At 44.6% G+C, this 24,035-nt stretch overlaps 1 protein-coding gene across 1 annotated transcript in view; it reads right to left on the bottom strand.

The window, feature by feature from the left end:
* The window catches only part of LOC144503937 (eIF5-mimic protein 2), a 38,211-nt gene extending 31,709 nt beyond the window's left edge, over positions 1-6,502 (bottom strand). Inside the window, exon 1 of the mRNA XM_078229084.1 lies at positions 6,386-6,502. The gene's annotated coding sequence lies outside the window, so the exon portion shown is untranslated. The remainder of the gene's footprint in view (positions 1-6,385) is intronic.
* Positions 6,503-24,035: the final 17,533 nt, after the last annotated feature.

The following is a 24,035-nucleotide window of genomic DNA, read 5'->3' as shown; positions in this document are numbered from 1 at the left end:
TACCACCTAATGAATCAATTTCATCAGCTTTTAAATTTAGCTACTTCTCTTGCATGGAAACTTTATCAAATGCCAGCTGGAAATTCTCCCATGTGCTTTCTTTACTTCTAAAAAAATCAAATGGGTTACTGGATTAAATAAAAATCAGAGCTATTGTATTTCTGCTGTACAATGTATGATCATGGACGTATAACTAAAGCTTATAAATAGCAGTGATCACATCTCAATATACTTCAAACAATTAAGTACCTAAACTGCAGGGGCTTTTGTAGACAAACATTAGAGCATTCAAATCTTGATATGTTTTATGTAGTCCTGATTACCCAAAACAGATACACTGGGATGTACGGGGAGACAACAAAACACAAATGTTAAGAAAGTTGGGTTCATTGTTTCCAAAAACATATTTAATTGAAGGTCAATATGAAGAAAACTGAAAGGTTGACTGCTGCTTGGCAAAAGCTTCAAATGGTGGGATAATTTCTTTAGCTTGGACAAAGGAAGAAATGTCAGATACAGTGGCAGTACTGGGACCATGCGAGGCAACATCCACTTTCCATGAAACATTTTTTTAAAAAATGTGATTACATTGCAGGTTTAAAATAAAAAATGCCCCAAGACACTTCAGAAATAAAAAAAATGGACCCAATTCCAAAGGAGAAAACATTAAAGGTAACAAAAAAAAGCATGTTAAAAGAGAGGGGATTTGGAGAGATGAGTTTAGGAAGAATCCCCAGAGTGTACAATTTTGATGGCTGGAGATATGACTACAACTGGTGGGACAGAGAGAAAATACTCAGGTGGCTAGCCAAGAGAAAGGGGTCAGAGGTATACAGCACAGAAAAAAGGCCCCTCGGCCTATCGCGTCTGCAGCAATCAAAGACAAACCTAATTATCCTAAACCCATTTCCCAGTACTTGGCATCACAAGGTAGAAGGCAAAAAAGCTGAAGAAAAACATGAAGCAAGGCCATAGACAGATTTTGAAAAAAGGATGATCATTTTATATTGTGTTGAGGAACCAGGATCCAAGTATAGTTCAGTGAAGATAGGAGCTTTGGATATGCAGAACATGGCACAGATAAGATGAATCCAACAGCATTTTGAGAGAGTAGCATTTTGTGAGAGCAGAAGTTCAAGCAGGTTGTGGGATGGAAAGTAGACCAGGACAGCATAGTGCATCTACAGATGTCAAAGCCATGGATAACCATTTCACATCAGACAAAGTAATATAGGAGCAGAGACGAGGCATTATGTTATGACGGTGAAATAGGCAGTCTTTGCAGTGAAGAGTTTAAGATCAAACTGATTCCCAGGTAATGGTAGAGCTACCTACTGACTTGTATTTACACAATCTACATTTGTGGATTGGGTTTATAGATCCAATCCAAAACAAAAATGGACAATGGAAAAATCATACTAAATACCATGATAAATCAAAAAATAGAATATCAAAATAGTGCTCCAAGTCCAAATGACATCTGGTCAAAGTTGATGACAAAAATTGGACAGATGCTCGAGAAGCCTTTGCCTGCATCTTCAATAGATTCAGGAATCCCTTAGTCTTGAAACTCAAAGAAATAAAAGGTTGCATTTTTGGTAACATGTTTTTTAGAAACTCGATAAAAAGAGGCCCCTGTAAGGGTGCGGCTCAAAGCTGGGCTTAAAGGAAGAGAGATGGGTGTTGTGGAGCCATTCCAAGACGTTGGAGCTCTATACAGTTAAAGCGAGTGCTGGGACAAAAGTGAACATTTTTTAAGGTGTAGTCACATCAAAGGTTAGTGCGGAAAATAAAATCAGTGTAGAGGGCAACATATTTGCATGGATATTAATTGGATGGCCACAACCAGAGATGTCCCCACAAGAATCTGTTCTGCAGTCGATAATTAATATTTTTTAATGCTTCAGATAAAAAAGCTCACATTCAATTTGTTTCTGACATAATGCTTGGTGGCATAGTAATCAGTGTGACCAGAGGGATAAGGTCTATCTGACATTTCCTCCTTTGTTCAAGCTAAAGTCTTGGAAATTATCCCACCATTTGAAGCTTTTGCCAAACAGCAATCAACCTTTCAGTTTTCTTCATATTGACCTTCAATTAAATATGTTTGTTTTTGGAAACAACGAACCCAACTTTAACATTCATGTTAGCTAGTCAGTTAGGGTAAATGGGGGTTTTGCTGGTTGACAGGATGCAACAAGTGGTGGAGCCTTAACTTTTTACAATTTATATAAATTTCTTGATTGAAGGAACTGAAGTTACTGCTGCTAAATTTGCTGATGACACAAAGATAGGTAGGAAAGTAAATTAAGAGGACACCTTCACAAGGGACATGGATAGCTTGAGCAAAAATCTGGCAAATGAAGTATAATGTGGGAAAATGTGAAATTGTCTATTAGATAAAAACATTTGATCTAAATGGTAATAAATTGCAGAGGGATCTGGGTGTCCTAGTGCATGAATCACAAGACTAGCATATAGGTACAGCCAGTAAATCGGAAAGCCAATAAATATTGTTTATTGTGAGGGGAATTAATTAAAGTAGGATGGTTATGCCTTAGATATACAGGGAATTAGACCACATCTGGAGTAGTATTACTGTACTGGTCTCTTTAAGGGAATTTGTAAATGGATTAGAAGGCCAGAGAAGGTTTGCAAGGTCAATACCTAGAATGGGGGGGTTGTCTTATGAGGAAAAGCTGGAGAGTTAAGTTTGTATCCACGAGAGTTTAGAAGAATAAGAGGGCACTAGATTGAAACATACAAGATCATGAGGAGTCTTGACAGGTTTGGATGTGCAGTGAATGCTTCCTCTTCGAGTGTCTAGAATGAGGGGTTACTGTTTAAAATGAGTCCCTCATGTAAGACAAAATATAAATCCTTTCCTCGGAGGGTCATGAGTCTCTTCCTCAAAAGACAGCAAAAGCAGAATCTTTGAACATTTATGGCAAAGTTAGATAGAATCTTGATTAACAAGGGGGTGAACAGTTATCAGGAGTAGGTGGGAATGTAGGGTTGAGGTTACAATCAGATCAGCCATGACTTTATTGAATGATGGAGCAAGCTTGAGGGGCTGGGTGGTCTACTGCACTACTGGGGCTCGGCTCCTCCCTCTGCAACTGGATCCTGAACTTCCTAACCCACAGACCGCAATCAGTAAGGATAGGCAACAACACCTCCTCCACCATCATCCTCAGTGCCCCAGAAGGCTGTGTCTCAGCCCCTTATTATACTCCTTATACACCTATGGCCATGTGGTCAAATTCCTCTCCAATTCGATTTTCAAGTTTGCTGATGACATCACCGTAGTGGGTCAGATCTCGAACAATGACGAGACGGAGTACAGGAAAGAGCTAGAGAATCTGGTGCGACGACAATGATCTCTCCCTCGATGTCAACAAAATAAAGGAGATAGTCATCGACTTCAGGAAGCGTAGTGGAGGACATGCCCCTGTCTACATCAATGGGGACGTAGTAGAGATGGTCGAGAGCTTCATGTTTTTAGGTGTCCAAATCACCAACAACCTGTCCTGGTCCCCCCATGCCATGATGTGGAGATGCCGGCGTTGGACTGGGGTAAACACAGTAAGAAGTTTAACAACACCAGGTTAAAGTCCAACAGGTTTATTTGGTAGCAAAAGCCACCATGCCATGCATTAAGAAAGCCCACCAACACTTCTACTTTCTCAGAAGACTAAGGAAATTTGGCATGTCTGCTACAATTCTCACCAACTTTTACAAATGTACCATAGAAAGCATTCTTTCTGGTTGTATCACAGCTGGTATGGCTCTGCCCAAGACCGCAAGAATGGTCATAAACAATGCCCAGTCCATCACGTAAACCAACCTCCCATCCACTGACTCGGTCTACACTTTGCGCTGCCTCGGAAAAACAGCCAGCATAATCAAGGACCCCACGCACCGCAGACATACTCTTTCCCACCTTCTTCTGTCCGGAAAAAGATACAGAAGTCTGAGGTCACGTACCACCCGATTCAAGAACAGCTTCTTCCCTGCTGTCCTCAGACTTTTGAATGAACATACCTCACATTAAGTTGATCTTTCTCTACACCCTAGCTATGACTGTAACACTACATTCTGCACTCTCTCATTTCCTTCTCCATGAACAGTATTCTTTGTCTGTATAGCGCACAAGAAACAATACTTTTCACTGTATACTAATACATGCGACAATAATAAATCAAATCATTTCTATTTTGCACAAGTTGTGAATGGCCCACTCGCCTGCAGCATCTAAATCTCTTTGCATCAGGTTGCATCACCTAATTATCTTGCAAACCTATTGACCTAATCTATCTATCAATGAAGAAGTACAGTTTACTAGCTCATATTTTCATTCAAGAAAGGGACAAATTAGAGGCAGGGAACTACAGGTCTCAGGACATACATCAATGGAGGATGTTTGAAGGGATCCTAAAATATACCCCCTTCATCATTTTAAAACAGAATGGGCCATTAGACATACACAGGATGAATTCTAGAAAAAGTTATGTCTCAAGTCTTTTTTAAATTAACTTGCTGTTTTTGGTGAATATGGGAAACCCAGTAGACATCTACCCGGAGTTTCAGGAAGTTTTTTGCTATCCCGCATGAGGATGCTTCACAAATATAGGGTCTCGGCATTAGCACAGATCCACTGAGAAACAGGTTACTAATGGCAACTCCCACTTACTTTTGCTCCATTGACTTCAACCGTAGCTCCCCAACTTCCAAAATTCTCTTTAATCTTCCACCTCTTTCCTTCTTTAAGTACCAGCTTGTAGACACCTCGCCAAAATGTGACAACTTATCTTTTGTCTGAGTAACTTTTAAAAATATAGGTGGTTAAAGAAAATGGCAAGCTTGTTCTGAGACTGAACGGCAGTGCGACTCACCCTGCCTTCTCACCCACTTGCTGTACCACCCCCAACAAACCCAGTAACAGGAAATTAACCAGAAACAGCCAGGGGGACATTTAAAGCACATTGTACAGGCACGGGGCTGATCAGAGGCTCCATATGGACACCCTGCCCCCAACACTTTAAAACCAATACAGAAACACAACATCCTTTTTTGTTCAGTGCCCAAACTCCCACCTTGGTGAGTAAAAGCTGGTGACTTAAATCAACAGTTTGGGGTGGAAAAGACACGGGCAAACAGGATCCTGACCCACCCAACCCCTCAAATCAGTGACAAAAGGCCAAACACAGGAATGACCGAAAATAGGTATGACAGGAGTCCATTCAGCCCCTCCTGCCATTTAATACCACAGCTGATCATCTACCTAAAATACATTTACCAGCACCACCCCTCTATCTCTTGCCCTCAGGAGGCCTGGGGCAATCAGATCAGAATGGGTAACACTGTCCATCCCTCTGCCAGACCTGCTAAGTGCTTTTCCAGCATATTGTAAACATGTAGAAAACTGGAAAAAAACACCCACTGCTCGCCCCCCCCCCAATTCATTGGACAGTGGTGTCTCTTATATGGAGGGACACAAAGGCCCAGACCATGCCCGTTAGGGAGAACAGATGGCCATGAAAATAAACATTACACAATTTTACATGTGTACAATCACACTATATAATAGTACAAATAAGCTACTTTTACAGGCTTAACATTTTACATTATGCTTTTATAAATAGTGTACAACCATACTTATACACTCGTGTTTACATAGTGTACACCCATATAGTCAGACATGTTTATATAGAAAATAAATTTTACATATAAATTAAAAATTTTATATCACGTGTATATTATGCACAAAATATTTTACATCACACACATGTACAACCGTAAGTATTGCATACACACATTTTATATATAAAACTAAGATATATATAAAACTAAGATATATATAAAACTAAGATATATGTGTATAAAACTAAGATAATACTAAGCTATATATAAAACACAAGTAAAATAAACTCTAGAAAGGAAAAGGCCCGTCAGCCATTTTGTTAAAAGTCAAAGTGAAGACACTGGCAGATGGAGAGAGAAAGAGCCCCACACCGAGCGGAAGTGAGTGGGGATATCCCGGTGGTCGAGGCCTTGCTGCAGGCCCGGAGTCTCCTCCTCTGCTCCCCCCTCCAGGGCCACGTCGCCCGCGTGCGCACAACACCCCCCCCACCACCACCCACCCCACCGCGTGCCCAGGCGCGAGCCGCCTTCCAACCGCCGCCCGGCGCGCGAGACAGCACCTCGCGCCTCAGCTCTCCCTCCAAGTCCCGGCGCCGGGCACATCGAGTGCATCTCCCCATCCACCAGCCCCGGCCTCCCAAAAAAGGTCGGATTTCTTTTTTTTAACCTTCAAATGTTCCCACATTAATAGTACACATATCGATTGACTGACTTTTATATACTTCTGTTTAAATCAACTCACCGAGATAAATACTGCTGTGAAAGTCAGTGACACCGCGAAGAGACTTGGGTCTAACGTTCAAATGGTGTCCGGCAGTCAGAATTGGAGCTGACTGCGCATGCGCGCTGCTTGTACTCCTCCCTCGCCCCGCCCGGGGTCCGGACCATTCCACTGGCTGCGTCGGGGCGCTGCGGCTGATGGTACAGTCCAACCGGGTGGCCGGCCATTCCCACCCGCGGGGGGGGATGCTTTCATGTTATATCATTCGGAATCGCACTTTAAATCCATGCCAGACCACGATATCGATTTTAATAGTGTATTAACCATTTATCTCACTCGTTTCAACTCATTGCGCCTCATGTTTTTCCAAAAGTTGTCACTTTGTTTTATCCGCATAAGCTGACCCCCCCCGCTCCCTTTGGTTCCGCCCACCGCCGTCTGACGTCGCCCTGCGTAAGCTGACTGTTGACGTAAGCAAGCGTGAAAAAAACGACGGCGTCCCGCGTGCGTCAGAGGCCGGGGTGGGCGGAGTGTGATTGAACAATGCGTTGCAGCAAGGCAGGGTGTGGACATGTGCTGCTGCTGCCCACTACACCAGCAGCACAGGGCAGTGAAGGCAGGAGTGAAGCCCTCCTAGGGCATTCCTGCAGAAAATACCTCCCCCCCACAATTGTAGCATCCAATTTATTTTGCTTTAAAGTTTTAGTTTATTTATTATTGTCGCAAGTAGGCTTACATTACATTGGGATGAAGTTACTGTGAGAATCCTCTAGTTCTGGATAGCCAAAGGGGAAAGCTACTCAGCCCCTCTATATCCTGTACTGCCTGCTCCCCTTCAGTGAGATGGCAGCTGCTCTATAACCCCTTGCCCCCACATCCTACAATAGCCGCAATCCTGGGGATCACAGAATCCCTACAGGGTAGGAAGGCCATTCAGCCCATCCAATCTACACCGCATTATTAAAATTCTGGAATCTGAGCTTTTCTAAATAGGCACAAAGAATTAATACTAAGTCTGGAGATACAGGGAGCTGGTGGTGTAATGGTAATATCACTGGGCTAGTAATCCAGAGGCTCAGACTAATGCTCTGGGGACATAGAATCCCGACAGTGCAGAAGGAGGCCACTTAGCCCATTGAGCTTGCACCAACTTTCCGACAAAGCATCTCCACAGCCCCACATATTTACCCCACTAATCCTCCTAACCTACACATCATGGGACACTAAGGGGCAATTTAGCATGGCCAATCCACCTAACATACACATCTTTGGACTGTGAAAGGAAACTAGAGCACCCAGAGGAAACCCAAGTAGACACAAAGATAATCGACTAAAGAACAGCTTCTTCCCTGCTGCCATCAGAATTTTTAACGGACTTATATTAAGCTGATCTTTCTCTTCACCCTAACTACAACTGTAACACTACATTCTACACCCTCTCCTTTCCTTCTCCCAGGTACTCTATGAACTGTATGCTTTGCGTGAAAAGCGCGCAAGAAACAATACTTTTCACTGTATCCCAATACATGTGTCAATAATAAATCAAATGAAATCAAATGTGCAAACTCCACAGACAGTAACCCAAGGCCAGAATTGAACCTGCGTCCCTGGCGCTGTGAGGCAGCAGTGCTTGCCACTAATCATGGATGCTGGAGATCCAAAACAAAAATAGAAACTGCTGGAAAAACTCAACAGGTCTGGCAGCAGAGATAAACATATTAAACGTTTTGAGTGTAATATAACTTTTCTTCAGAACAACTATCAACAGGGGAGGCGATGGCCTAGTGGTATTATCACTAGACTATTAATTCAGAAACTCATGTTTGAATTCTGCCACGGCAGTTGGTGGAATTTGAACTCAATAAAAATCTAGAATTAAAAGTCTAATGATGACCATGAAATGATTGTCAGAAGAACCCATCTGGTTCACTAATGTCCTTTAGGGAAGAAAAGCTGCCATCCTTACCCAGTCTAGCCGACATGTGACTCCAAAGCCACAGCAATGTGGTTGACTCTCAACTGCCCTCCAAGGGCAAATAGGGATGGGCAATAAAATGCTAGCCAGCCAGCGACACCCATGAATGATTTTTTTTAAATCTCAATTTTCAAATGGGCAATCAACCTGGCATCAATTGCTGTCTGAAGTGAGATCCAAACTCCTACCACTTGAGGTGTTAATCACTGTGCCACGCAAGCTGTTGGCATCAGGTCCTCAGTGTAGCATTTGTCCAAATATTAGGTTCACAGCTGTGTCTGTGTTCTTTGCCTGCCATCACGTATTTATTCAGCTTTCCGTTAAAGGATGCACAGTGGTCTCTGCCTCCCAACATTCCCCGACACAAAAAGGACATGTTATGTTTATTTAGCCCCCTTCAAGACCACCAGACATCCTTAAAGGTTTTACAGTCAATATATTTGATTTGATTTATTATTGTCACATGTATTGGGATACAAGACACAAAAGTATTGTCTCTTGCCCACTATACAGACAAAACATACCGTTCATAGAGAAGGAAAGGAGAGAGTGCAGAATGTAGTGTTACAGTCATAGCTAGGGTGTAGAGAAAGATCAACTTAATGCAAGGTAGGTCCATTCAAAAGTCTGATAGCAGCAGGGAAGAAGCTGTTCTTGAGTTGGTTGGTACGTGACCTCAGACTTTTGTATCTTTTTCCCGACGGAAGAAGGTGGAAGAGTGAATGTCCGGGGTGCGTAGGGTCCTTAATTATGCTGGCTGCTTTGCCGAGGCAGCAGGAAGTGTATATTTTGGAAGTGTAGTCCCTGTTGTAATTTAGAAATCACAGCTGACAATTTGCACACGGCAAAAGGAAGATGATAATGATCAGATAATCTATTTCTGAGATGTTGGTTAGGGGTTGAATATTGGTCTGGATTCTTCTTCAGATCTTTCATGTTCACTTGAGAGGTGGCACGGTGGTTAGCACTGCTGCCTCACAGCTCCAAGGACCCAGGTTCGATTCCCGGCTTGGGTCACTGTGTGGAGTCTGCACGTTCTCTCTGTATCTGTATGGGTTTCCTCCGGGTGCTCCAGTTTCCTCTCATAGTCCAAGGATGTGTGGGTTATGTTGATTGGCCATGCTGAATTGCCCCTTAGTATCAGGGGAATTAGCAGGGTAAATGCATGAGGTTATGGGAATAGGGCCTGTGTGGGATTGTGGTCGGGTGCAGACTCGATGGGCCAAATGGCCTCCTTCTGCACTGTAGGAATTCTATGATTTTATGAGAGACAAGTAAGGCCTCAGCTTAACATAACAACCAACACCTCTGACGGTGCAGCTCTCCCTCAGTACTGCACTGGAGTGTCAGCTGGGATGTTTATGTTAAAACCTGGAACTGATTGAGAAGAGAGAGTGCTACCAACAGAGGCAAAGCTGACATTTTAAACAACACTCTGCACAAAACATTTTTCCTACCCTCTCCCTGATAGATAATTTTGAATTGGTGAAGCTTCCTCACTCATTTCCTCTCCATCCGCGTGTGCCGGAACATGATCATGCGCCGCTCGCTGGGCTACGCCGATGTCAACTTCCAGCAGGCGGCCGGCGCTGAGCGTGCGTTAGATACAATGAACTTTGATGTATCAGAGGGACTGGTCTCTTCCAAGTCAGAGTTTCAAAATCTTACATAAGTAGAAAAAATATTGAATATCCTCTGTTCAGGTGGAAATGTTCTCTATTCATAATACCTCAGACAATAAAGCCACCCATGTTGTCATAGAATCATCATAGAATCCCTACAGTGCCGAAGGCATGTAAAATTGCCGGCTCCAATACACCCCTCCCTGATGAGCTAAATGCATCCTATTTGAGCAAGAGGTTAGCGAGAGCATGCACTCTACCCTGGAAGCCCTGAATGAATTTGTATCTGGGGTTACCATTGCAGATGTCAGAGCAGCTTTCTCGAAGGTCAACCCACGGAGAGCGACTGGCCTGGATGGGGTACCCGGACGAGCATTCAGATTCTGCGTGGATCAGCTGGCAAGATGTATTCACAGACATCTTCAACCTCTCTTTACAACAATCTGAGGTCCCTATCTGTTTCAAGGAGACGACCATCATCTCGGTCCCTAAGAAAAACCAAGCAGCGTGCCTTAATGACTATCGGCCGGTGGCTCTGACATCCATCATTATGAAGTGATTCAAAAGGTTAGTCACGGCACGAATCAATTCCAGCCTCCCGGACTACCTGGATCCACTACAGATTGCCTACTGCCGCAACAGGTCCACAGCAGACGCCATTTCCCTGGCCCTGCACTCAACCCTGGAACAGCTAGATAACAAGGACACCTTTGTCAGACTCCTATTTATTGACAACACCATTATTCCCACGAAACTCATCTTCAAACTCCTTGGCCTGGGCCTCGGCTCCTCCCCCTGCGACTGGATCATGAACTTCCTAACTCACAGACCACAATCAGTAAGGATAGGCAACAACACCTCCTCCACGATCATCCTCAACACCAGTGCCCCACAAGGCTGTGTTCTCAGCCCCCAACTATACTCCTTATACACCTATGACTGTGTGGCCAAATTCCCCTCCAATTGGATATTCAAGTTTGCTGACGACACCACCATAGTGGATCGGATCTCAAACAATGACGAGACAGAGGACAAGAATGAGATAGAGAATCTGGTGAACTGGTGCGGCAACAATAATCTCTCCCTCAATGTCAACAAAACGAAGGAGATTCTCATTGACTTCAGGAAGCATAAAGGAGAACATGCCCCTGTCTACATCAACAAGGACAAAGTAGAAAGGGTTGAGAGCTTCAAGTTTTTAGGTGTCCAGATCACCTGTCCTGACCTCCCCATGCTGACATTATAGTTAAGAAACCCCACCAACGCCTCTAATTTCTCAGAAGACTAAGGAAATTTGGCATGTCCGCTACGACTCTCACCAACTTTTAGAAAGCATTCTTTCTGGTTGTATCGCAGTTTGGCATGGCTCCTGCTCTGCCCAAAACTGCAAGGAACTATAAAAGGTCGTGAATGTAGCCCAATCCATCACGCAAACCAACCTCCCATCCATTGACTCTGTCGACACTTCCTGCTGCCTTGGCAAAGCAGCCAGCATAATTAAGGACCCCACGAACCCCGGACGTTCCCTCTTCCACCTTCTTCCGCCGGGAAAAAGGTACAAAAGTCTGAGGTCATGTACCAACCCACTCAAGAACAGTTTCTTCCCTGCTGCTGTCAGACGTTTGAATGGACCTACCTCGCACTAAGTTGATCTTTCTCTACACCCTAGCTATGTATGTAACACTATGTTCTCTCGTTTCCTTCTCTATGAACGGTATGCTTTGTCTGTATAGCGCACAAGAAATCATACTTTTCACTGTATACTAATACATGTGACAAAAATAAATCAAATCAAAAGAGGCCATTCAGCCCATTGAGTCTGCACCAACCACAATCCCACCCAGGCTCTGTCCCCTTGACCCCACATATTTACCCTGCTAATCCCCCTGACACTATAGTATAATTTACCATGGTCAATCAAACCAACCCGCACATCTTTGGACTGTGGGAGGAAGCCAGAGCACCCGGAGGAAACCCACGCGGACACGGGGAGAACGTGCAAGCTCCACACAGACAGTGACCCGAGGCCAGAATTGAACCCAGGTCACTGGCGCTGTGAGGCAGCCGTGCTAACCACTGTGCCACCGTGCCACCCCATGCAGCACAGCTGGATAACGTCTAGGCTTAGGCTGATAAATGACAAGTAACATTCACACCACAAGGTCCAAGTCATGACCATATTGAACGGAAGAGAATCTAACCATCTCACCTTGTCAGTCAATGGGAGTAATATCATTGAATTGCCCCCATAATCAACATTCTGTAGGCCACCATTGACTAAAAACCCAACTAGACCATCCACATCAATGCCAAGGCTACTAGAGCAAGTCAGAAGCTAGAAATTCTGTGGCGAGCAGTTCACAACCTAACTCTCCAAAGCCTGTCCACTATCTACAAGGCTTCAATTCCGGCCTCGGGTCACTGTCCGTGCGGAGCTTGCATGTTCTCCCCGTGTCTGCGTGAGTTTCCTCCGGGTGCTACAATTTCATCCCACAGTCCAAAGATGTGCGGGTTAGGTTGATTGGCCATGGTAAATTGCCCCATAGTGTCAGGGGGATTAGCAGGGTAAATATGTGGGATCAAGGGGACAGAGCCTGGGTGGGATTGTGGTTGGTGCAGACTCAGTGGGCTGAATGGTCTCCTTTGATTTGATTTATTATTGTCCGTGACAATAATATATTTTCCGTGACTTTCTTGTTGATGATAAATTGGGTAGCTAAAACTGCACACATTACTTTAATTGTGGCCTAACCAACATTTTATATAAAATGATAGTAACACCTTTACTCATATAGTCTACATGCTAATTTATTTTTTCTATTTAATCTTCCATGGGATGTCGGCATCACTGGAAACGCCACTCTTGAACAGAGTGGTTTCCTAGGCCATTTCAGAGGGCTGTTAAGAATTAACCACATTGCCGTGGGTATGGAGTCACATGTAGATCAGAGCAGGTAATGTGACGTTAGTGTCCCTTTAAGAGATGTTTTTATTTAATCATGATCTCTGCAGCTCACAGTCTTAGGTGATGTCATTGGTGGAGGAGAAAAAAAAACTGTGTGGAGCTCAGGTGACAAAGTTCATTTCGTTTTGGCTGCAGTGTTAGAAGCATAGATGAAAGAAGTCTCTCTGTTTTTATTTTGGGAGTTTGACCAGTTAGCTGAAAGCACAGCTTATTGCCACCCTGCAGTAAAGAATCTGTGTTTTTGGTGTTTTGGGGAGCTGATGACTACAAGCTGCTCTGAGTTTTCAAGGTCATTTGAAATCAGCATTCAACCCAAGGAACTGGATTCCAGTATCATGTGAGCTTTAGCCTGTGCAGTGATAAATCTGTTTAAAGGGTTTTGTTTATTGGATTTTGGATTTAATTGGAACACATTAGAAATATTCATTAAGAGTTATAGATTAAAGTAGTTTTGTAATTAATAAAAGTTCTTGCTAATTTTCTTACTGTACATGTTAACTATATTCTTATGTAAACTTTATTTGATACAAGCCCCCTAGTGGGTCTTTAGAATCACACCTGAAGTGAAACATATCATGCTTACCCTAGCCAAATTCAAGATGCAAAACTTATGATTCAGGCGGGCTTCATAAAACACTTTGGAGTTTCTAACCTGACCCATAACAGTGAGGACAGCAAATTTCCTTCCCGAAAGGATATTAGTGAACAAGATATAAAACCCAAAGACCCAGAATTTCCATTCCCTGTGGGGTTATAGCCTGGAGGGATCCCAGAAGGTGCGCTGGGGAACCCACCCACCCGAGAAGTCCTCATGCAAGGACAGCACGGAAATTGCCTGGAAAATCTAAACTTCTGATGGGCAATTGCCCTGCAGTGTGAACCATCCCATACTCTGATTTAAATTGGAGACTTAGGATGGCTCTGCCTCCCTTAGCAGAATAGTTACTCCATTAAATGGACCTGCCAAACACTCCCCCACACCCTGACTACGCCCCCACCACCCAACACTCAGCCACCCAAAATCCCCAACTGCACTTCCGACCCCCCCCAACTCTCCTCTCTCCCCCGACACCCCGACTACCATCCCACATTCCGACTAGCCCCAATCCCCTGACTGCTCCCCTAACCCCGGCCACCAATCCCCTGACTACCCACCCAATTGCCTGACTACCATCCCAACCCCATTGAACACCCAATCCCCTGCACTTTGACCACCTGACCATTCCCCTGACCCAACCACTGGATTCCCCCCTCCCCCAGACTCACCCCTCCACCTACCACCCTAGCCCCTCACCCACGTCCCTTCTCCCTGGTTCTCAAAGTGTCATAAAATGTGGGCATGGCTTCACTTCTCCCACACTGCATTGGAAAGACTCCAGGAGCTGCCACATTGCATATCCCTCATGTTATGAAGGGAAGGTTGATCCCCCCCACCCCGAGAACTAACAGCTACCCACTCAAAGAGGAGTATCTCGCTTTATAATCTGTTAAAGTGAGTGTGAGAAATAGTACGAGCTGCTCTTCAGCAATTTATAGTGGTTAAATCAAAATAACTACCCAACGCTCTCTGTAAAATCAACAAGTAACACTTTATTTATCTAACTAACGGTGAACAGGTTAACTAGACTATTAACAAACCAAATAAAACACAATTCTAATGGAAAGCTGTTTAGATAAATACAATTCCCACTTAGTAACAAAAAAATAGAACTTTGTCACTTTCTAAATTACAACCAGGTTTTGTATCTATGGAGTAACTATGTTACGGAACCGACGAGGGAACGAGCTATTTTGGATCTGGTATTGTGTAACGAGGTAGGTAGAATTAAGGATCTTATTAAGGTTTAATATCAGTTGTTCTGGGTTTAATCTCAGTTGTTTGGGTTTAATATCAGTTGTTTAGGTTTAATCTCAGTTGTTTTGGGTTTAATCTCAGTTGTTTGGGTTTAATATCAGTTGTTCTGGGTTTAATCTCAGTTGTTCTGGGTTTAATATCAGTTGTTTGGGTTTAATCTCAGTTGTTTGGGTTTAATCTCAGTTGTTTGGGTTTAATATCAGTTGTTAATATCAGGGATTTGTTCCCAGGAGCAGGCTGAGGGTAAGAGAGTGGGTTTTCTGACTTTAATTAATTATTTATTTTTTCAGTTCATTTTGGGTTTAAAATCGGAGGTTTTTTTCAAAACCGGAAGTCGGGCCAGGAGAGGCCTGGGGAAGTTTTTGGAGGGTTTAAAAGCGCACCAAAGTATACAGCGGGCAGCAGAGTGAGTGGGAAGTTGAGTGAGCTGTCAGGGCTTTGGCTCACAGGGCTTGGACGAGCAGGGGTGAGTTTTTGTTTCCTTACACTCTTATTAACTTTTCACTGTCTTACTTGACATAAAGTGTCCAGTATGAGTGTGAAACCAGTGTGTTGTTCCCAGTGTAGGATGTGGGAGGTCCTGGAGGCATCTGGCCTCCCGGACATCCACATCTGTGAGGGGTGTGTCGAGCTGCGGTTCCTGAGGGACCGTGTTAGGGAGCTGGAACTGCAGCTCGAGGATCTTAGGCTGATGAGGGAGAATGAGGAGGTGATAGACAAGAGCTATCATCAGGTGGTCACACCAGGGCAACGGGAGGAGGCCAAGTGGGTGATGGCCAGGAAGGGTAAGGCTAGGGTGGTTGAGAGCACCCCAGTGGATTTGCCCCTGCACAACAAGTACTCCTGCTTGAGTACTGCTGGGGGGGACAGCCCGCCTGGGGGAAGCAGCAGTGGCCGTGTCTCCGCAGTGGAGTCCAGCCCTGTAACTCAGAGGGCTAAGGAAAAGAGGAGGAAGGCGGTATTAATCGGGGACTCGATGGTGAAGGGGACAGACAGGCGTTTCTGCGGAGGTAGGCGGGATTCTCGCATGGTGGTCTGCCTCCCTGGGGCCGGGATCCAGGATGTCGCTAGTCGCGTCCCGGAAATCCTGAGGTGGGAGGGAGAGGAGCCTGAGGTAGCGGTACATATTGGTACCGCTGATGTGGGTAGGAAGGGAGAAGGGGTCATGAAAAGGGAGTACAGGGAATTAGGGAGACAGCTGAGAAAGAGGAAAGCAAAGGTAGTAATCTCAGGATTACTGCCTGTGCCACGGGAAGGTGAGGGCAGGAATGGAGTGAGGTGGAAGATGAATGTGTGGCTGAGGGACTGGTGCAGGGGGCAGGGATTCAGGTTCCTGGACCATTGGGACCTCTTTAGGGGCAGGGGTGATCTGTATACAAAAAACGGGTGGAACTTGAATCACACGGGGACCAATATCCTGGCCGGTAGGTTGGCTAAGGTTACTGGGGAGAATTTAAACTAGATAGGTTGGGGGGAGGGGAGCTAGAAGAGTTGACTAGGATCAAGGAACTAATTGATGGGGTGGAGGATGCAGGGGTAAGGGGAATTACAAAATTAATGGTAGAGGAGAGGGTGCAAGTGAATGAAGGCGGTAATTTAGATAAGGGAGTAGAGGGAGAGGGTGTTCGCGACTCATCAAAGCGGGTCCAGATAAAAGCTGGAATAAGGACACTTTGCCTGAATGCACGAAGCATTCGGAACAAGGTAAATGAGTTGATGGTGCAAATCAGCACGAGTGGGTACGATCTAGTGGCCATTACAGAAACGTGGCTGAAAGGTGACCAGGACTGGGAGATGAATATCCAGGGGTATCAGGCGTTTAGGAAGAATAGACAGGAAGGAAAAGGTGGTGGGGTCGCGCTATTAATAAGAGATAATATCAGGGTAGTACTGAGGGATGACATAGGCTCTGAGGAACAAAACGTGGAATCATTATGGGTAGAGATGAGGAATAGTAGAGGGAGAAAGACACTAGTAGGTGTGGTATATAGGCCCCCAAATAATAATGTTGAGGTAGGGAGGGCTATAAACAAGCAGATAAGGGATGCGTGTAAAAACGGAACGGCAATAATCATGGGGGACTTCAACATGCACATTGACTGGCAGACTCAAGTCGGTAAGGGTGGAATGGAGGAAGAGTTCTTAGAATGCTGTCGGGATAGTTTCCTTGAACAGCATGTTACGGAACCGACGAGGGAACGAGCTATTTTGGATCTGGTATTGTGTAACGAGGTAGGTAGAATTAAGGATCTTATTGTGAAGGACCCTCTTGGGTCTAGTGACCACAATATGGTCGAATTTCTGATTCAGATGGAAGAGGAGAAAGTTTGGTCCCAAACCAGTGTCCTCTGTTTGAACAGAGGGAAATATGATAGGATATGGGATGAATTGGCTAAGGTAGACTGGGAGAGCAGGCTGGCAGGTAGGATAGCTGAGGAACAGTGGAGGATTTTTAAGGAGATCCTTTTCAGTTCTCAGCAAAAATATATTCCAGCAAAAAACAAGGATTGTAAGAAAAGGGAGAACCAGCCGTGGATAACGAAGGAAATAAAGGAGAGTATTAAAATAAAAACAGCTGCGTACAGAGTGGCCAAAAATAGTGGAGAAACAAGTGATTGGGAAAAATTTAAGAAACAACAAAGAGAGACTAAGAAAGCGATAAAGAAAGGAAGGATAGACTATGAAGCTAGGCTAGCAATTAATATAAAAAAATGATAGTAAAAGTTTTTATAAATATATAAAAAGGAATAGAGTGGCTAGAGTGAATGTTGGACCCTTGGAGGACGAGAGGGGGGAGTTAATAGTGGGAAATGAGGATATGGCTGAGTCTTTAAATAAGTTTTTTGTGTCGGTCTTCACGGTGGAGGACACAAATAGTTTGCCAAATATTAACGATAGAGGGTTGGCAGCAGGAGAAATACTTAATACAATTAATGTTACCAGAGAGGCAGTGCTGGGTAGACTAATGGGACTGAAGGTGGATAAGTCCCAGGGTCCGGATGGAATGCATCCCAGGGTATTGAAAGAAATGTCAGAGGTAATAGTGGATGCGTTAGTGATTATTTATCAAAACTCGTTGCATTCTGGGGTAGTGCCGGTTGATTGGAAAACGGCTAATGTTACGCCGCTGTTTAAAAAAGGAAGGAGACAAAAGGCGGGTAACTATAGGCCGGTCAGCTTAACGTCTGTAGTAGGGAAAATGCTGGAATCCATTATTAAAGAGGAGATAGCAGGGCATCTGGATAGAAATGGTTCGATCAATCAGACGCAGCATGGATTCATGAGGGGAAAGTCGTGCTTGACGAACATGTTGGATTTTTATGAAGATGTGACTAGGGCGGTTGATGGAGGAGAACCGGTGGATGCGGTGTTTTTGGATTTCCAAAAGGCGTTTGATAAGGTGCCCCATAAAAGGCTACTGAAGAAGATTAGGGCACACGGAGTTGGGGGTAGTGTGTTAAAGTGGATTGGGGACTGGCTATCCGACAGGAAGCAAAGAGTCGGAATAAATGGGTGTTTTTCCGGTTGGAGGAAGGTAACTAGTGGCGTGCCGCAGGGATCGGTACTCGGGCCGCAACTATTTACCATTTATATAGATGATCTGGAGGAGGGGACGGAGTGTAGGGTAACGAAGTTTGCAGACGACACAAAGATAAGTGGAAAAGTGAATCGTGTGGAGGACGGAGAAGATCTGCAGAGAGATTTGGACAGGCTGAGTGAGTGGGCGAGGATATGGCAAATGGAGTATAACGTTGATAAATGCGAGGTTATACACTTTGGAGGAAATAATAACAAATGGGATTACTATCTCAATGGAAACAAATTAAAACATGCTACCGTGCAAAGGGACCTGGGGGTCCTTGTGCATGAGACGCAAAAGCCCAGTCTGCAGGTACAACAGGTGATCAAGAAGGCAAATGGGATGTTGGCCTATATTGCGAAGGGGATAGAATATAAAAGCAGGGATGTCTTGATGCACCTGTACAGGGCATTGGTGAGGCCGCAGCTGGAATACTGTGTGCAGTATTGGTCCCCTTATATGAGGAAGGATATATTGGCATTGGAGGGAGTGCAGAGAAGGTTCACCAGGTTGATACCGGAGATGAGGGGTTTGGATTATGAGGAGAGGCTGAGGAGATTGGGTTTGTACTCGTTGGAGTTTAGAAGGATGAGGGGGGATCTTATGGAGACTTATAAGATAATGCGGGGGCTGGATAGGGTGGAGGCGGAGAGATTCTTTCCACTTAGTAAGGAAGTTAAAACTAGAGGACACAGCCTCAAAATAAAGGGGGGTCGGTTTAAGACAGAGTTGAGGAGGAACTTCTTCTCCCAGAGGGTGGTGAATCTCTGGAATTCTCTGCCCACTGAGGTGGTGGAGGCTACCTCGCTGAATATGTTTAAAGCGCGGATGGATGGATTCCTGATCGGTAAGGGAATTAAGGGTTATGGGGATCAGGCGGGTAAGTGGTACTGATCCACGTCAGATCAGCCATGATCTTATTGAATGGCGGGGCAGGCTCGAGGGGCTAGATGGCCTACTCCTGCTCCTATTTCTTATGTTCTTATTGTGAAGGACCCTCTTGGGTCTAGTGACCACAATATGGTTGAATTTCTGATTCAGATGGAAGAGGAGAAAGTTTGGTCTCAAACCAGTGTCCTCTGTGTGAACAGAGGGAAATATGATAGGACGAGGGATGAATTAGCTAAGGTAGACTGGGAGAGCAGGCTGGCAGGTAGGATAGCTGAGGAACAGTGGAGGATTTTTAAGGAGATCCTTTTCAGTTCTCAGCAAAAATATATTCCAGCAAAAAATAAGGATTGTAAGAAAAGGGAGAACCAGCCGTGGATAACGAAGGAAATAAAGGAGAGTATTAAAATAAAAACAGCTGCGTACAGAGTGGCCAAAAATAGTGGAGAAACAAGTGATTGGGAAAAATTTAAGAAACAACAAAGAGAGACTAAGAAAGCGATAAAGAAAGGAAGGATAGACTATGAAGCTAGGCTAGCAATTAATATAAAAAATGATAGTAAAAGTTTTTATAAATATATAAAAAGGAATAGAGTGGCTAGAGTGAATGTTGGACCCTTGGAGGACGAGAAGGGGGAGTTAATAGTGGGAAATGAGGATATGGCTGAGTCTTTAAATAAGTTTTTTGTGTCGGTCTTCACGGTGGAGGACACAAATAGTTTGCCAAATATTAACGATAGAGGGTTGGCAGCAGGAGAAATACTTAATACAATTAATGTTACCAGAGAGGCAGTGCTGGGTAGACTAATGGGACTGAAGGTGGACAAGTCCCCGGGTCCGGATGGAATGCATCCCAGGGTATTGAAAGAAATGTCAGAGGTAATAGTGGATGCGTTAGTGATTATTTATCAAAACTCGTTGCATTCTGGGGTAGTGCTGGTTGATTGGAAAACGGCTAATATTACGCCGCTGTTTAAAAAAGGAAGGAGACAAAAGGCGGGTAACTATAGGCCGGTCAGCTTAACGTCTGTAGTAGGGAAAATGCTGGAATCCATTATTAAAGAGGAGATAGCAGGGCATCTGGATAGAAATGGTTCGATCAATCAGACGCAGCATGGATTCATGAGGGGAAAGTCGTGCTTGACGAACATGTTGGATTTTTATGAAGATGTGACTAGGGCGGTTGATGGAGGAGAACCGGTGGATGCGGTGTTTTTGGATTTCCAAAAGGCGTTTGATAAGGTGCCCCATAAAAGGCTGCTGAAGAAGATTAGGGCACACGGAGTTGGGGGTAGTGTGTTAAAGTGGATTGGGGACTGGCTATCCGACAGGAAGCAAAGAGTCGGAATAAATGGGTGTTTTTCCGGTTGGAGGAAGGTAACTAGTGGCGTGCCGCAGGGATCGGTACTCGGGCCGCAACTGTTTACCATTTATATAGATGATCTGGAGGAGGGGACGGAGTGTAGGGTAACGAAGTTTGCAGACGACACAAAGATAAGTGGAAAAGTGAATCGTGTGGAGGACGGAGAAGATCTGCAGAGAGATTTGGACAGGCTGAGTGAGTGGGCGAGGATATGGCAAATGGAGTATAACGTTGATAAATGCGAGGTTATACACTTTGGAGGAAATAATAACAAATGGGATTACTATCTCAATGGAAACAAATTAAAACATGCTACCGTGCAAAGGGACCTGGGGGTCCTTGTGCATGAGACGCAAAAGCCCAGTCTGCAGGTACAACAGGTGATCAAGAAGGCAAATGGGATGTTGGCCTATATTGCGAGGGGGATAGAATATAAAAGCAGGGATGTCTTGATGCACCTGTACAGGGCATTGGTGAGGCCGCAGCTGGAATACTATGTGCAGTATTGGTCCCCTTATATGAGGAAGGATATATTGGCATTGGAGGGAGTGCAGAGAAGGTTCACCAGGTTGATACCGGAGATGAGGGGTTTGGATTATGAGGAGAGGCTGAGGAGATTGGGTTTGTACTCGTTGGAGTTGAGATGGATGAGGGGGGATCTTATGGAGACTTATAAGATATTGCGGGGGCTGGATAGGGTGGAGGCGGAGAGATTCTTTCCACTTAGTAAGGAAGTTAAAACTAGAGGACACAGCCTCAAAATAAAGGGGGGTCGGTTTAAGACAGAGTTGAGGAGGAACTTCTTCTCCCAGAGGGTGGTGAATCTCTGGAATTCTCTGCCCACTGAGGTGGTGGAGGCTACCTCGCTGAATATGTTTAAAGCGCGGATGGATGGATTCCTGATCGGTAAGGGAATTAAGGGTTATGGGGATCAGGCGGGTAAGTGGTACTGATCCACGTCAGATCAGCCATGATCTTATTGAATGGCGGGGCAGGCTCGAGGGGCTAGATGGCCTACTCCTGCTCCTATTTCTTATGTTCTTATGTTCTTATGTATCTTCCAGAATATTCTGGACATTCTCTGTTGATTCTTCTTCTTTCTTTGCTATCTAGATGAGGCTTTGAGCTGTGAGCTGTGGCAGGTAGCAGGTGTTCTCCTCCTCTGTCGCATTGCCCCCTTCCTTTTATACCTGTGATGACAGATCAGTATCCTCCACAATAGCTCCGAGGTTGCCAAAACCATCGGTTTTAAATTTAATAGGTTCTTGGTATTTAAGTGCCAAATTCAAATTGATAGGTTGAATTCAAATAATTCAAAAGCCTGAAAGCCTGTTGCCTTGGGAACCCTGCTGCTTGGCCTTGCGATACAAATGTTTCAGTTTGGGCTCTCTGTGTACTTGCATCTTTATTCCCTCTAAACCGGTGAGCCTCACATCTTTGCCGGTGGGCCTCACATCTGTGGTGGGTAAATTGTTGGAAGGTATTTTGAGAGACAGGATCTACAGGCATTTAGAGACGCAAGGACTGATTAGGTTCAGTCAGAATGGCTTTGTGAGTGGAAAATCAAGTCTCACAAATTTAATTGAATTTTTTGAAGGGGTAACCAAGAAGGTAGATGAGGGCAGTGCAGCTGATATTGTCTACACAAACTTTAGCAAGGCATTTGATAAGGTACCGCATGGTAGGTTGTTGCATAAGGTTAAATCTCACAGGATCCAGGATGAGGTAACTAAATGGATACAAAATTGGCTTGATGACAGAAGCCAAAGGGTGGTTGTAGAGGGTTGCTTTTCAAACTGGAGGCCTGTGACCTCAGAGATCGGTGCTGGGTCCACTGTTATTTGTCATTTATATTAATGATTTGGATGAGAATATAGGAGACATGGTTAGTAAGTTTGCAGATGACACCAAGATTGGTGGCATAGTGGACAGTGAAGAAGGTTATCTCGGATTGCAACGGGATCTTGATCAATTGGGCCAGTGGGCTGACGAATGGCAGATGGAGTTAAACTTAGATAAATGCGAGGTGATGAATTTTGGCAGATTGAACCAGGGCAGGACTTACTCAGTTAATGGTAGGGCATTGGGGAGAGTTACAGAGCAAAGAGATCTAGGGGTACAGGTTGATAGCTCCTTGAAAGTGGAGTCACAGGTGGACAGAGTGGTGAAGAAGGCATTCAGCATGCTTGGTTTCATTGGTCAGAAGATTGAATACAGGAGTTGGGACTTGTTGAAGTTGTACAAGACATTGGTAAGGCCACACTTGGAATACTGTGTACAGTTCTGGTCACCCTACTATAGAAAGGATGTTATTAAACTAGAAAGAGCGCAGAAGAGATTTACTAGGATGCTACCGGGACTTGATGGTTTGAGTTATAAAGAGAGGCTGGATAGACTGGGACATTTTTCTCTGGAGTGTAGAAGGCTGAGGGGTGATCTTATAGAGGTCTATAAAATAATGAGGGGCATAGATCAGCTGGATAGTCAATATCTTTTCCCAAAGGTAGGGGAGTCTAAAACCAGAGGGCATAGATTTAAGGTGAGAGGGGAGAGATACAAAAAGGTCCAGAGGGGCAATTTTTTCACACAGAGGGTGGTGAGTGTCTGGAACAAGCTGCCAGAGGTAGTAGTAGAGGTGAGTACAATTTTGCCTTTTAAAAAGCGTTTAGACAGTTACATGGCTAAGATGGGTATAGAGGGATATGGGCCAAATGCAGGCAATTGGGACTAGCTTAGGGGTTTAAAAAAAGAAGGGCTGCATGGACAAGTTGGGCTCTACGACACAGAAAAAGCACTGGTTATTTTGAGCTAGCTGTGTCTCGAGCATAGCCAATGAATTAATGAGTTTACGGAAGCGACATGATTGCCATTATTGCCATGATTGCCAGTTTCTGGAGGGTACAAGTGCACACGCCCTGCCACGCGTGCTCAGCGGGAGCAAAGTGAGAAAGGCGATATGGATTACGGGGTTGTTCAATTTAATATACGGCATATATATTGCAAAGGCAAGTTGAAGTTGCTTTTTCGTTTTCTTATAACAATATGTCTATTGTTAAGATTGCCGAGAAAAACTATCAGAGATTTTTTTTTTCTGATGAGGAGTGCCATGGAGAAAAACACTAAGAAGAAGAAACTATCTGGGTAGGACAGAAAGAAGATGAAAAAAGTTGCAATTCGAGAAAAAGAATCGTCAAAATGTCAGAGATTGGATGCCTACTTTTCATTCGGCAAGCACACGAAGTCCGCTGCGCCAGAGGTGGAACCCTCTGAAGACTTGCTATCTACCTTCAGCCCAGGAGATGGAGACGGTGCACAGGCTGTTGTGGTTGCACCTGAGGTGGAACCCTCTAAAGACTTGCTAACACCTACTTTCGTCCTAAGGGCTGGTGACAGCACCCTGGCTGCTGCGGCTGTACAGGTGGT

This window comes from Mustelus asterias, chromosome 14 (genome assembly GCF_964213995.1).
Source record: "Mustelus asterias chromosome 14, sMusAst1.hap1.1, whole genome shotgun sequence".
In the NCBI taxonomy this organism is placed as follows: Eukaryota; Metazoa; Chordata; class Chondrichthyes; order Carcharhiniformes; family Triakidae; genus Mustelus; species Mustelus asterias.
The sequence above is the reverse complement of the archived record's forward strand: the minus strand, read 5'-3'. Positions and strand labels throughout refer to the sequence as shown.